This window comes from Peromyscus eremicus, chromosome 6 (genome assembly GCF_949786415.1).
Source record: "Peromyscus eremicus chromosome 6, PerEre_H2_v1, whole genome shotgun sequence".
NCBI lineage: Eukaryota > Metazoa > Chordata > Mammalia > Rodentia > Cricetidae > Peromyscus > Peromyscus eremicus.
The window spans coordinates 27,309,458-27,323,327 of record NC_081421.1 but is presented as its reverse complement, the minus strand read 5'-3'; positions in this window follow the sequence as shown (position 1 = coordinate 27,323,327).

Sequence of the window (13,870 nt, the reverse complement as noted above, 5' to 3'; positions counted from 1 at the left end):
CCCATGGTCTTTCCTCCACATTCAAAAGCATCTCTCTGCTTCTCTTTATGTCTTATCATTCAGCTGTCCCGTCTACAAGTTCAGTTTCTCCTGCGTGTGCCCATCAGTGCTTCAACTTGGTTGTCCTTTGAACATGAGACGCACTCCATGGACTCACAAGCTTGGACACTTGATGTTCAGTTGGTGGCTCTGTTATGGAAGACTGTAGATCCCTTAGGATGTGGAGCTTTGGTGGGGGCAGTGGGTCGCTGGGGGACCTTTAGAAACCAGCCCCACTTGTCTACTTTGTGACGACAGTCGCAGGGTGCCCATGCAACTCAGGCTCCTGGTGCCTTTACCTCGCCACATGATCAACTCTCCCCTTGAACTTGAAGCCCAAATAAACCCCTCTATTAAGTTTCTGTCAGGACTTTTGGTCACAGGAATGAAAAGGTAAATAATAACATCAAGTCTTCATCTGATATCTATGTTTCTCCAGGGATGGTTTTATGAATCTTTTGGTGACTGCTTCTTTTTATGAGACAGGATCTCCCTGAGTAGCCCAGGCTGGCCTCGAACTCACAGAGATCTTCCTGCTTCTGCCTGCCTCCTGAGTGCTGGGATTAAAGGTGTGCGCCACCATGCCTGGCAGATGGTTGCTCTTTTGAATGGGTGATAGTTCCCTGTTTCTTTGTGTGTCTTAGTGAGTTTGGTTTCCATCTGGGTATATGAAAAATTATAATTTGGTAACTCTGGAAATCAGATACCTTTTTCTCCAGAATTTGTTGGCTTTTTGTTTGTTTTTTGAGACAGAATTTTCTCTGTGTAGCCCTGGCTGTCCTGGAACTAGCTTCTGTAGACCAGGCTAGCCTTGAACTCACAGAGATCCACTTGCCTCTGCCTCCCGAGCGCTGAGATTAAAGGTGTGCTCCACCACCTGGATTTTTTTTTTTTTAAACTGTTAAGAGCCACACTGGCTTGTTTGTTCTGAGCTTCCCTAAACTACTTTTATAAAGATTATTTATCATGGGGGTCACATTACTGAAATTTCTATTAATTTTTCTCATGTTTAACTAAGGCTTTGATGAGTTTTCTTAAAGAACAGAAGCTAAACCAAGAAAGAAGGAAACAAACAAAAATTCCAGAAAACAATGAAGAAATACAGAAAACCCAAACAGATTAAGAAACGCCCAACTGCATCCCCAAGTCTTTGCAGCTGAAGTGCCTGGGTGCTTTTTCAACTCTCAGCTGAGATCCTAAAGGTCAGCCTGCAGTTGCCTTAGGTTTGGGATTAATCCAAGATGAACACTGGAGGCTTTCTCAAGTCTTCTCTGGGTGTGTCTTGCCTGGGCATGTGTGCTGCTTTCCTAGTTCCCTTACAAACACAGTTTCTTCAAATGTCTTGTTTGCCAGAAGAATTTTTCTCCAACCTCTGCAGTCCTTAGGTAGTCTTTAAAACACAAAAACAAAACAAAATAAAACAAAAAAAACAAAAATAGGGTCTCCTGTATCCTAGGCTGACCTTAAACTTGCTATGAAGCCAAGGGTGGCCTTGAACTTATGATTCTGCCTCTGAGAGCTTAATTACGGCACTTACCATCATGCCCAGTTTATGTGGTGCTGGGGAGTGGACCCAGGGCTTCGTGCATACTAGGCAGGCACTGTACCAACCAGGCTGTACCTCTAGCCACAAGGGAGTCGCTTAAGTGTTCCTACCAGCTATATTTTTGTTCGGACATCTGTGAGCATGTAGTCTACCTTTGTGTCCCTCGTCTACAGTGATATCAAACATCCACCCCAGAGAGGTGCTATTGGAACTTTACAGCAAACCCTAGCTCTGGGAGGCCCAGCACACTAGGTTCAGACGCTTATGCAGACACACCCATTAAAACAATGGTAGAAAGCAGCGAATGGAGGGGTGTGTGTACACCTGTTCCTGGGTGTGTGCGTGTGTCAGTGTTGGGTGTCTTCCTCAGTCACTATCTAACTTTCTGAGACACCGAACCGGAAGCTCACTGAAGTTGGCTACACTGGATCCTCCTGTCTCCAACCCCTCCGCACTGAGGCTACAGATAGGAACTGCCGTGCCTGGCTTCTGACGTGGGTGCTAGAGATCTGAACCCGGGTCCTCCTGCGTGTGCAACAAGCACTGTATTTACTGAGCCATCTCCCAGCCACTGCAGAGAGACTTAATGGCGATGGCCAGATTGGGAAGTACAGATGCAGAGGTCAGTGACCTCCTCAGTCAGCCTTGAGACCTTGGTCTGCAGAGCTAAGTGGCCTTGGTCAAGGTGGGTCTGCTTGATCAGTATCTCAGCCCCAGTTTTATAGGGTGCTTTGAAGGAAGAAGTCCTTACTGCTTGAGGGCATAAACCAATCCCTAAGGAATGAGCTTCTGGTTGTTATTGGTGGTAGTGGTGATGGGGGGCAGGCGGCAGGGGTAGGGTGGGGTGGGGCTGACCTTCCTGGTGATCTGTCTGCAGGCTCTGCTGTTCCTGGAATGTCAGGTGAGTGCTGGCTTAAGACAGTGACTGGGACGCTTCAGGCATCTTTCAGGGGTCTGACCCAGGACATTGTAAAAGCTGCTGATTCAGTTATTCTTATCTTGGTCTCTTGCACCACAGGAGAAGGGTTAGGTAACAGGCTTTTAGACAGACACACCTTAGTGATTGACATACCTACAAAGAGTCACGGCAGGTGACTCCCAAAGAAACAAGTACCACGTGGGCGCTCACCCCACCTTTAGTGACCTTGTGGGCCTGTATGAGGAGTCAGCGCCCTCGGACAGAAGCCCTTCCTAAGTGTCTGCTCTGGTCACAACAGCTGCACACACTACGTTTCAAATAAGGTCTGCTCCTCCTCTGGTTTGAGGGAGGACTGGACTGCGGCTGCCATGATGGGTGGGGATGGGCCAGATGTGGATCTCTTCAGGGCTTCCCTGTTGTTTTGAAGGTGGCATTTTCCTCTTGGCTGTGTTTGCTGCAAACTCTTCCCTGTTTCCCAGAGCTCTGAAAATGCGGCTTCTGACAAGCGTTTCTTTCTTTCTTCCCTTCCTGTTTCTGTGGGGGAACCAGTGGCTACAGCTTCCCACTCCAGCATTTTCGTCACCGCTGACCTGTTTAACCGTACATCTTCGTAACCTTGTCTCTCAAGTGATGTGTGGCCATTTTGCCATATGCTGTTGGCCACGCTAACTGGAATAATGGGAGAAAGCGTCACCCAAGACTGAGTGCCAGGAGATGAGGCAGCTGGGGGTCGTCTTAGAGGTTGCTTACTAAAGGAAAGAACCAGAAAATTACCCTCAAAAGATCATGGTGGATAGTAGGAGACCTTACACATTACAGCTGGAGCTTTCTGTTGGAGAGATGTAAGGGCCTGAATTTAACTCAGATGATTGCTTTGCTCTGGCCTGACACCCACACTGTGACTTGTAGGAATGAGTCAGACAGGCCTTCTGCCCTTGAGGAACTTCCAGATACCTGAGCAAAGCCCAGTGGGAGCTCAACAGCAGAGGTCTTCCAGGGCACCAAGCTGAGGGGTCTACCAGCTCAGCATAGAGGCTTGAAAGCTTCCTGTTCAAGAGGACACCCGAACTGAGTTTTCAGAGATTCAGTAAATGTGGTCACTTCACCCCCACCCCTAAAGATGAGAGATCTCATCAAGGGAAGGAAACTCTGACGGGCGCATTCTAAGCAGAATGCTGCATGAGGATAGGCGAGGGGCTTGTGGGCAACATGTAGCATTACACTTAACTATGAAAACATCTTTTCCCAACAGGGAGCTAAAACTTACTGTGTGTGTGTATGTGAGTGTGAGCGTGTACACATGTGTAGTGTGTGTGGGGGTGTTTGCCCACACTTGTGTGTGCAGAGGCCAGAGGTTGATACTGGGTACCTTCATTTATCTCTCAGTACCTTGTGTTTGAGATAAGGTCTGTTTCTCACTGAACCTGGAGCTGGCTGTTTAGGCTAGACTGGCTGGCCAGCAATCCCCCCAGAATCCATTAACCATTTTCATGGGCGGCTGGGATCCAAACACAGGTCCTCATGTTTGAACAGCAAGTGTTTCACCCACTGAGTTTTCTCTCTGTTCTGGAAGACGTATTTTAATCGGAGAATTACCAAAGCTCTATGAGGACACTGTAGAGCTCACCAGGAAGAAGCAGAACGGGCATTTTGTAGGAGATTCTTGGGTTGGAAAATAACAGCAGAAAAAGCCATTTCCAGCACGGTGAAAAGTTAGGAATGTGGCACTGAGGATGGGAACACTTGGCATCCTTCCATGAGAAATGGCCAGAGGTCAGCTGGATGAGATGGACATTGGTTGGGAAAGGGGTCTGCGCAAATGGGTTGTTTATAGTATTGAAGCATGAAGAGCTTGTGGGTTTTTAGGGTCCTTAAGGGTTTGTTTTGTGTGTGTGTGTGTGTGTGTGTGTGTGTGTGTGTGTGTGTGTGTGATTTGTATGGTTATCAAGGGACAATCTGTGGGCATCAGTTCTCTCCTTTTAACATCAGAGTCCCGGTAATCAAACGCAGGTCATTAACGAGGCTTGGCGATGAGTAGCTTTACCCATGGATCTGTCTTAGCAGTCCACAGGTATTTATAAATGCCTAGGATAGTTTGCACTTAAAAAGAATTTAAAAATTTCCTATTTATCAAAAACTCACGTTTCTTACGGGAAAATGTCTAAAAAACAAAAGAGCAAGGCAGTGGTAGCGCACACCTTTAATCCCAGCAGATGCAGGTGGATTTCTGAGTTCAAGCCCAGCCTGGTCTACAGAGTGAGTTCCAGGACAGCCAGGGCTACACAGAGAAACCCTGTCTTGAAAGACAGCAACAACAACAGAACCACCCCCAAACAACAACAAAACAAACACCCTCCACCACCAACTTCCCTAAACAAACAAACACACCACCAAAATCAAACCAAACCCAAAACCCAACAACAGCAGCAAAAGGAGACCAAAAGACCCCAACCTCACCGCTCAAAGGAATACTTGTTAAATTTTAGTGTATATTTTCCAAATATATGTATTGGATTTAAAAAGCCTCCAATTGTACATATATTGAAATTAGTTTTAGCAGAGTGTACTTTGAAAACGATAATTTGGGGCTAGAGGGATGGCTCCGTGGTGAAGGGCAGTTGCTGCTATTTCAGGGACCAGAGTTCAGTTTCCAGCACCCAGGTTGGGAGGCTACAAGTGCCTCTAACTCCAGCTCCAGAGCTCGGATGCTGTCTTCTGGCCTCCTTGGGCACTTGCACACATCTGTGCAGACATGGACATAGACTCACACATGTGCACATAAAATAAAAATAAGAGCATATTTTATAACATACATAGTCCTTAACTGATACTTTATTGAAAAGTAAATTGCAAAAACATTAACGGAATATTTTTACAAACTTCTTAGACAAACTTACAGGGACTGGGTGGAAGAACATGTGTACCTTAAGTCTTCTATCTATGTTGCCAGATTACTCTGGAGAATTAGGGTATGCCAGTGAGGCTGGTGGTATTTTGTTAACACTCCTTGGCAGAAGTTATTTATTTATTTATTTTTATTAAGAAATTTTCTACTCACTCTACATACCACCCACAGATCCCACCTCCTCCCACCCTCCAGCCCTCTCTCCCAAGCCACCCCATATCCCCACATCCCCCAAATCAAGGTCTCCCATGGGGAGTCAGCAGAGCCCGGCACACTGAGCCTAGGCAGGTCTAAGCCCCTTCCCACTGTACCAAGGCTGCGCAAAGTGCCACACCACAGGCACCGGATTCCCAAAAGCCTGCCCATGCACCAGGGATGGATCCTGATCCCCCTGCCTGGGTGTTCCCCAAACAGTTCTGTGGTGATATTGTGTTCCCCAAAATGTTGTGCATCCTGATAAACTTATCTGGGGTTGGAGAACACAACAGCCACTAGACACAGAGGCCAGAAAATGGTGGCACACACGCCTTTAATCCTATCACTTGGGAGGCAGAGATCAATCCGGATCTCTGTGAGTTTAAAGCCACACTGGAAACAGCCAGGCATGGTCACTCACGCCTTTATTCCCAGGAGGTGATGGCAGAAAGCAGAAAGGTATATAAGGTGTGGGGACCAGGAACTAGGCTGGTTAAGCTTTTAGGCTTTTGAGCAACAGTTCAGCTGAGATCCATTTGGATGAGGACTCAGAGGCTTCTAGTCTGAGGAAACAGCATCAGCTGAGCAACTGGCAAGGTGAGGTAGCTGTGGCTTGTTCTGCTTCTCTGATCTTTCAGCATTCACCCCAATATCTGGCTCCAGTTTGATTTTATTAATAAGACTAAGTTTCATGCTACACAGTTCGAGCCAAACAACTGTCTTCCATATCCAGAGGGCCTAGTGCAGTCCCCTGAGGGCTCCACAGCCACCAGTCCACAGTTCATGGGCCTCCAATAGTGTGGCCGGTCACTCTGCACTTCTTCCCGTCATGATCTCGATGTCCCTCTCCTGCAGTATCTCTCCTCTCTCTTGTCAACTGGATTCCCAGAGCTCAGCCTGGTGCCTGGCCGTGGATCTCTGCATCTGCCTCCATCAGTCACTGGACAAAGGCTCTATGATGATAGTTAGGTTATTCGCTAGACCAGTCACCAGAGTAGACCAGTCCAGGCACCCTCTGGACCACTGCCAGCAGTCCAAGACGGTGTCATCCTTGTGGGTTCCTGAGAGCCTCCCCAGCACCCTGCCTCTTGCTCCTCAACTGAAGAATGGATAAAGAAAATGTGGCACATATACACAATGGAGTACTACTCAGCAGTAAAAAATAATGATATCGAGAAAGTTGCAGGCAAATGGATGAAACTAGAAAATATCATCTTGAGTGAGGTAACCCAGACTCAGAAGGACAAACATAGTATGTACTCACTCATAAGTGGATACCAGATGTGAGGGAAGGGATGGCCAGACTGCAACCCACAGCTCCAGAGAGGCTAGCTAACAGGGAAAGACCCTAGGAGGGACACATGGATGATCCTGTGAAGGAGAAGTGGATGAGATCTACATGAGTGGACTGGGTGTGGGGGTGGCAGAGGACGAGGAGTGGGGGATGAGAACATAGGGAAATGGAAGGGTCGAGCTGGAACAGGGACAGAGTGGGAGGGCATGGAGGGAGATACCATGATAGATGAGGACACCATGAAAAAAGCAGGTTATTTTAAAGGTCTCTTATCTAGTAGCAATGGAAGTCTGTGAGAGCCCTCCAGTGGTCAACTTAAGTTTTGCAAAGATTATTTTCTGTGGAATTAAACACAAAGGTTCTTAATTTTAGGATTAAAACAGGAAGGATTTTAAAATCTTAGCAGAGGTTTATTTTGGCTGTTTAAACGGCCTTTTCTTAGCTGGATGTGGTGGGCACACCTTTAATCCCAGCACTAAGGAGGCAGAGGCAGGTGGATTACTGAGGTTCAGGCCAGCCTGGTCTACAGAGTGAGTTCCAGGACAGCCAGGGCTACACAGAGAAATCCTGTCTTGAAAAACACAAACAAACAAACAAACAAATAGAGACTTTTGGAACAAAAAGATGCCACTCCCATCCCCACCCCCACCCACAAACTATGCTTTTTTTTTTCAATTTCACTGTGTCACATTAAAAATTCCTCAAGTTGGCTGGGCGGTGGTGGCGCACGCCTTTAATCCCAGCACTCGGGAGGCAGAGCCAGGCGGATCTCTGTGAGTTCGAGGCCAGCCTGGGCTACCAAGTGAGTTCCAGGAGAGAGGCGCAAAGCTACACAGAGAAACCCTGTCTCGAAAAACCAAAAAAAAAAAAAAAAAAAAAAATTCCTCAAGTTTACTAACAGATCTATAGCCAATTAATTAACTTTTTTAAACATAGAAACTAACGTTACTGATCACCATCTACTGCTCCAAGCATTTGACACATCACCTACTTCATACACACACACACACACACACACACACACACACACACACCCATCTTGGCAGATGTGTGGTGCTGAGAGGTCAGCTTTCAGGGGTTGGTTTTCTCCTTCTATCATATGGGTCCCATGATCAAACTCAGGTCATCAGTCTGGAGCATGTGCTCTTACCTGCCATACCACCTTATAGCCTGTTATTCGTTTCTTCTTTTTAAAACTGCACCTTCAATTTTCACAGTTACAATGAAATAGTTACTATCACTAATATCATTTTATTGGTAGGAAACACAATACTACTCACAAAATGAAAAGGCTAGACATGTTATTTGAGTGATGGAGCTAGGGTTTCAACCCAGTGTTCATAACCATCTTGCAGCAATGTCTACTTGGTTCCTGGTGCCCAAGCCGGTTCCCATCCAGAATAACCTAGTAAGAAAATTATTTATGTCAGAAACAGAAAGGGGGCTGGAGTGGTGGTTCAGCCGTTAAGAGCACTGGCTGCTCTTCCAGAGGACCCAGGTTCAATTCCCAGCACCTACAACTGTCTGTAACTATCTGGGGCTCTGACACCCTCACACAGACTTACATGCAGGCAAAACACCAATACACATAAGTACAGTTAAAAAAAAATCAGAAAGAAAAAGACAGACAGGTGGGGCATGCCTGCAATCCTAGCACAGAAAGTATGAGAAAGCAGGAGTGCTAGTTAGAAGCAGCCTGGTTTACATAAAAAGACTCAGTCTTGGAAAAAATAAAATACAATATGATATAGAAAAAGACACCAAATTTTTTTCTTCTTTTTTTTAAAAAATGAAACAGCTGTATAGTATTGATAACAGAATATCTCTTTTTCAGAGATTCATTTTATTATTTTAAATATGTGTATGTGTGCACATGGGTATGCGCACATGGGGCTTAACACCTGACAAACTGGCCTTTATACCCACGTCCCACGTAGTTAAATGGCAATACTTGCTCTTACTGTCTGAGCTGCCGGACTTGGTGGGGGGGCTTTTTAGATTGTTTTCCCATTTTTCCATCCAGCACTCACGTATTTTGTTACTATCATGTTTTTAGGAAATGTGGTCCAGTGTAGGGTTGACACAAGTCCTTTTACTAAGGGACCAGGAAGTGTGATCTCAAGGCTGAAGCCCACGCCCTCACCCACTCTTCTCAGGCTTCTGGAAGTAGAATGGGCTGTGTGAGGACCAAAGAAAGGACTCGAAGCCCAGCCCCAGCGGCTTCTCACGTTACTCCACTTGTGTGTAGCGGGAAGGAAGGCACCTGAAGGCTTCCTGATGAACGCAGTTCTCCAGTTCTCGCCCCTGTCGAGGACGCTGCTCCTCCTCCTCCTTTTCCTCCTCCTCCTCCTCCTCCTTCTTCTTCTTTTTCAGACAGGGTTTCTCTGTGTAGTGTTGGTGCCTGTCCTGGATCTCGCTCTGTAGACCAGGCTGGCCTCGAACTCCGAGAGATTCACCTGGCTCTGCCTCCCAAGTGCTGGGATTAAAAGCATGTGCCACCACCACCACCCGGCTCAAGGACGCCTCTTTTTGCAGCAGACAGAGGCTGCTACAGAGAACTAGGCTGGTGAAAGGGCGGAGGCAAGGTGACTGGAGTGGCCAGCCCAAACAGGACATGTGTACCACAGCACCTACACGTGAGGCTCGGGAGCACCGCAAGAGGCGGGTGATAGACGAACAGTCAAAGGGTCAGGATTGCAGGGACACAGTCTTCTGGACAGGACAGGGTGCTGCAACTGTGAACTCTCAGGAGTTGGGGTTGTCTGCACCAGACCTGCATAAGACCACACCAGTCAACCTTCCAGCATTAAGGGGTGTCTTAGGGTTCTGTTGCTGTGAAGAGACACCATGACCATGATAACTCTTATAAGGAAACATTTAATTGGGGCTGGCTTACGTTTCCATGGGTCAGTCCACTATTGTCATGGCAGGAGCATGGCAGCACACTGGCAGACATGGTGCTGGAGAGGTGGCTGAGAATTCTATATCAGATTGGCAGGCAGCAGGGAGAGAGTGAGATACTGGGTCTGGCTTGAACATCTGAGATCTCAAAACCCACCCTAGGACACACTTCTCCCAACAAGACCACACCTACTCCAACAAGGCCAATAATGCCACTTGCTCTGAGTCTACGGGGGCCATTTTCATTCAGACCACCACATTGGGGAAAAGCTTACAAGACCCCAGCCCTAGCTGAGGAGCTTCAGGCAGTCCGCTGAGGGAGAGCCAGTTTTTTTAGGAAGGAGTCTCCTGATGGCTGGCCAGTGCCCAAATAGTTAGCTCTGTACTTATGTGCGCACAGGCATATAAGGAAACGTCATGAATTTGAGAAGGAGGTATTGGGAGAACATGGGAGGAATTGGAGGAAGGGTAGATATGATCAAAATGCACGTACTTGTGTATGAAAAAAATTAAAAAAATAAAAATGAAGGCTTTTGAAGAACGGTTTAATTGACGATGAAGGCCCAGAAATGGAGCTCTGAACATGCCCCTAGCCGCTTGATTTTTTAAAAATTGGTTTATTTATTTTTGAGATTGGATCTTACTATGTTGCCAGGACTATTCCCATATTCCTGAGTTTAAGCAGTCCTCCTGACTCTGCCTCCTGGTTAGCTGAGACTGCAGGTGTGCGTGATGATGATGCCTGCTTTCAGCAGAGTTTGACGTTCTAGATGAAGCAATGTGTGGAACTCACTCTTCGCTGGCAGGTTTCCAGAAGAGGCCGTTGGCAGCCCTGGACGAGCAAAGAGGTTGTGACTGCATGCTGAGCAGTCATGTGTCTTCGGTTGGGAACGCCCTCTGTCTAAGGACTGGGACCACAGAGGCCAGACTCTGCCTTTGCCCATCCCCTAAACCAGTGCTGATTCCTTCTGATGTCTGCACGCAGTGTCTTCAGAGTCCCTTACTAAGGGGACTTGGGGGCTTTGGAGTTTTGGCGATACCTCCTCTCAGTGTGTATTGAGTGTCCTCATGAGTGCCTGAGCCGCGGTCTCAGGTTTCAGTGATAAACACAATAATCCTGAAAGCATGGGGCATTTAACTCATTTTAAGTCTTTTTTGAGACACTTGCTTACTTTGTGAATCTGTACTGTAGTAATTCTAAAAATATGTGTATGTGAAGTTTTTGTATTATCAAATATTTTAAATCCACCAGAGAAATGTAAAAATAGATGCTGTAAAAGGTACGTGACAGAGTGTGCAACTGGCTGAGTTAGTAGTGTACTCACAAGCACGAGGACCTATGTCTGATCTTCAAAGTCTATGCGGAAAAAAAAAAAAAAAAGGTTGACTTGGGGCTGCTGATGGTTCAGCGGTGAAGAGCATGTACAGCACCCACATGAGGCAGCTCACAGCTATCCACAACTCCAGCTCTCAGAGATCTGATGCCTTCTTCTGGCCTCTTCAGGCACCTGCATGCATATGCACATACCACACACATGCACATACAATTAAAATAAAATGCATTAGAAATTAAAGAAAAAAGTATGCTTGGTTATGAGCACTGGTAATTCCATCTCTGGGAAGGTGGAGACGGACAAATCCCCGGAGCTAGCTGGTCAACCAGGCTAGCTTGCTTGTTTCGTTCCAGGCCAGTGAGACCTGAAAACAAACAAACAAAACATAGAAGGTGAATGGTGCCTAAGGAGCTACACTCGGTATTGTCCTCTGGTGCCTGCCTGTGCACACCCACACACACTGGATCCCACCCTTCCGTAAACACATGCATGTGTGTACCCACTCCACACCAAAGATACTTGATTTGTAGTCTTAGAGAAGTGGGTTCGTATACATCTTGTGTTTTCATATAACTAGTTTCCTAAAGAGATGCGTATCTTTAGTATAAAAACTGTCCCAGAAAAATGCAAATTGTAGTTAAGTCTATCACCTACTTGACATGTATGTCATCCAGTTCTCATAGCTCCCTTTTTTTAACCACCTATGCAATGACAAAACCACTAGTGGGCGCTAAGAGCACACTTACTTGGCCTGAAGTTCTCAGCACAAGCTTTTTGAGTGTCCTACCAAAACGGAACTCTAACTGAACGGCCAATTTCAGGTGTAAATGAGAGGCCAACACAAGGCAGCTGTTTCCTTTTTCACGCACATCTGTGCTTTAGTGCACTAATTGGCCCTCTAAACGCGCCCCTTCAAATACCTTCAGGTCAGAAGACAGAAATGTGGGGCGCCTCTAGAACTTTCTAGTTTTGTGATAAACTGTGGGGATGTGGAGAGGGGATACGACAGTTTCTGAGAGAAAATAAATGGAGATAGGATAGTCTGTGATCCCACTGGTGACACTTCCTGGGTGCAGTTGGACTCAGACTCACTGTTAGGGCGGAAGGGCGCCTGAGATTGCGTGGGGCTTGGGATGTGTTTTATTGAGTTATATTGGGTGGGAAGTCAGATCCCTATCACAGGGAAGAACAGTCAAAGTGAGGAATGTGGGAGAGACCCCACCTCAAATAAGAGAAAGTGAAAAAGGACAACAAAGACATGAGAGAGCTTGTGGGCTTTCACCAGAACCCAGAGAGCCTTGCTGTGGGATTGCAGCCTCCTCATCTGGGGCCCATGAAGCCGTATCCTGTGGGCAGCGAAGGATTCTCAGGGCTTTTGTCCACTCGTTGGTGATGGGTCTCTGCTTCAGCGGCTGCCTGGCTTCCTTTGGAGTGGGTAATCATTTTACTCATGGCTAATTTATTCAGCCACATGTCTGCCGGCCTCGATTAGGTAGCGTTCTGTGTGTGCTTGTCATGATAGGTTCCATGTTCACCCTCACTTTTCAAATGAGAGGAGGCCAAGAAACACGAAGTGGGGTTGGTGAGATGGCTCAGATAAGGCATTGTTGTCAAGCCTGAAAACTGGAATTTGAATCCTGGGACCCACGTGGTGGAAGGGGAGAACTGACTCCGACCTCTACACATGTGCCGTGCGCACATACCCACACACGTATACATGCACACAAAGCAAGTAAATAAAAATGTAATTAAAAAGGTACATGCACAAAATTCTCAAGAAATAAATACAAATATTCTATTTTTTAAAAAAGCAATGTGAACTGTTTTGATCCCATAGCTGGTAGTAGTGGAGCCAGGATTCAAACTGTGCAGCCCAACTTGTCCACAGTACCAGCCCCATGTCAGGCACTGTAGGGTTATCCCACTGAGCCCACAGTAACACTAATGAAGTGTTTGCCATTCTCACTCCAAAGTGAAGAACCCACGGAGTCACACAGGCTAAGAGACAGCGCACTGTCTCCTCAAGGCCAGTCCTCCCCAGAAGACTTGGTGACATGCAGTGCCTCCAGTGCGGGAACGGCTGTGGTAAGCTCAACACCAACGGTGCGTGATTGGTGTCTGAGGCTTCACAATGTTGCACACCAAGTTTTTGTGTTTGTTGAAATCCTTCACCATTTTAGATAGAATAGGTGGTGAGCCGGAAGTGGCCCAGATGACTAGATCAAGCATACTTTCAAGATCAGATCACGTCATATGGTAAGATAAGCCAAATGATTCCAAGACTTCAAACCAAGCCAGCCTGAAGCTGTGGCTCAGTAGTAGAGCACTTGTCTGGCATGCTCAAGTCCCTGGGTTCATCCCCGGTACTTCCTTCCACCCAAGGGGCACAGAATGAGCCTGATCTGAATGCATGTGGAGAAAGGGGCTGCCAGGCCGTGGTTGCTCCTAGCTTCCGATTCCCACGCAGTCTGACCTGGTGGTTTCCGCAATGGAGAATAGAAGCTCACTTGTCGACCGTGATCTGGGCAGAGTGCCTCACTTTTAATGTATCAGAAGTGGAACATCAAGCCCTTTAGGAACATTCAGAAAGTGATAACCAGGATGGGTTCCCAGGAACGGTCAGGGACAGTGATGAGATGGACCCATGGATTCCCTTCCATAGCTGCGTGGACTTGAGGAGCTGATCCTTTTGGGGGCTGTGTCTTCTGTGTGGGATTGACAGTTGTTCCCATTACAA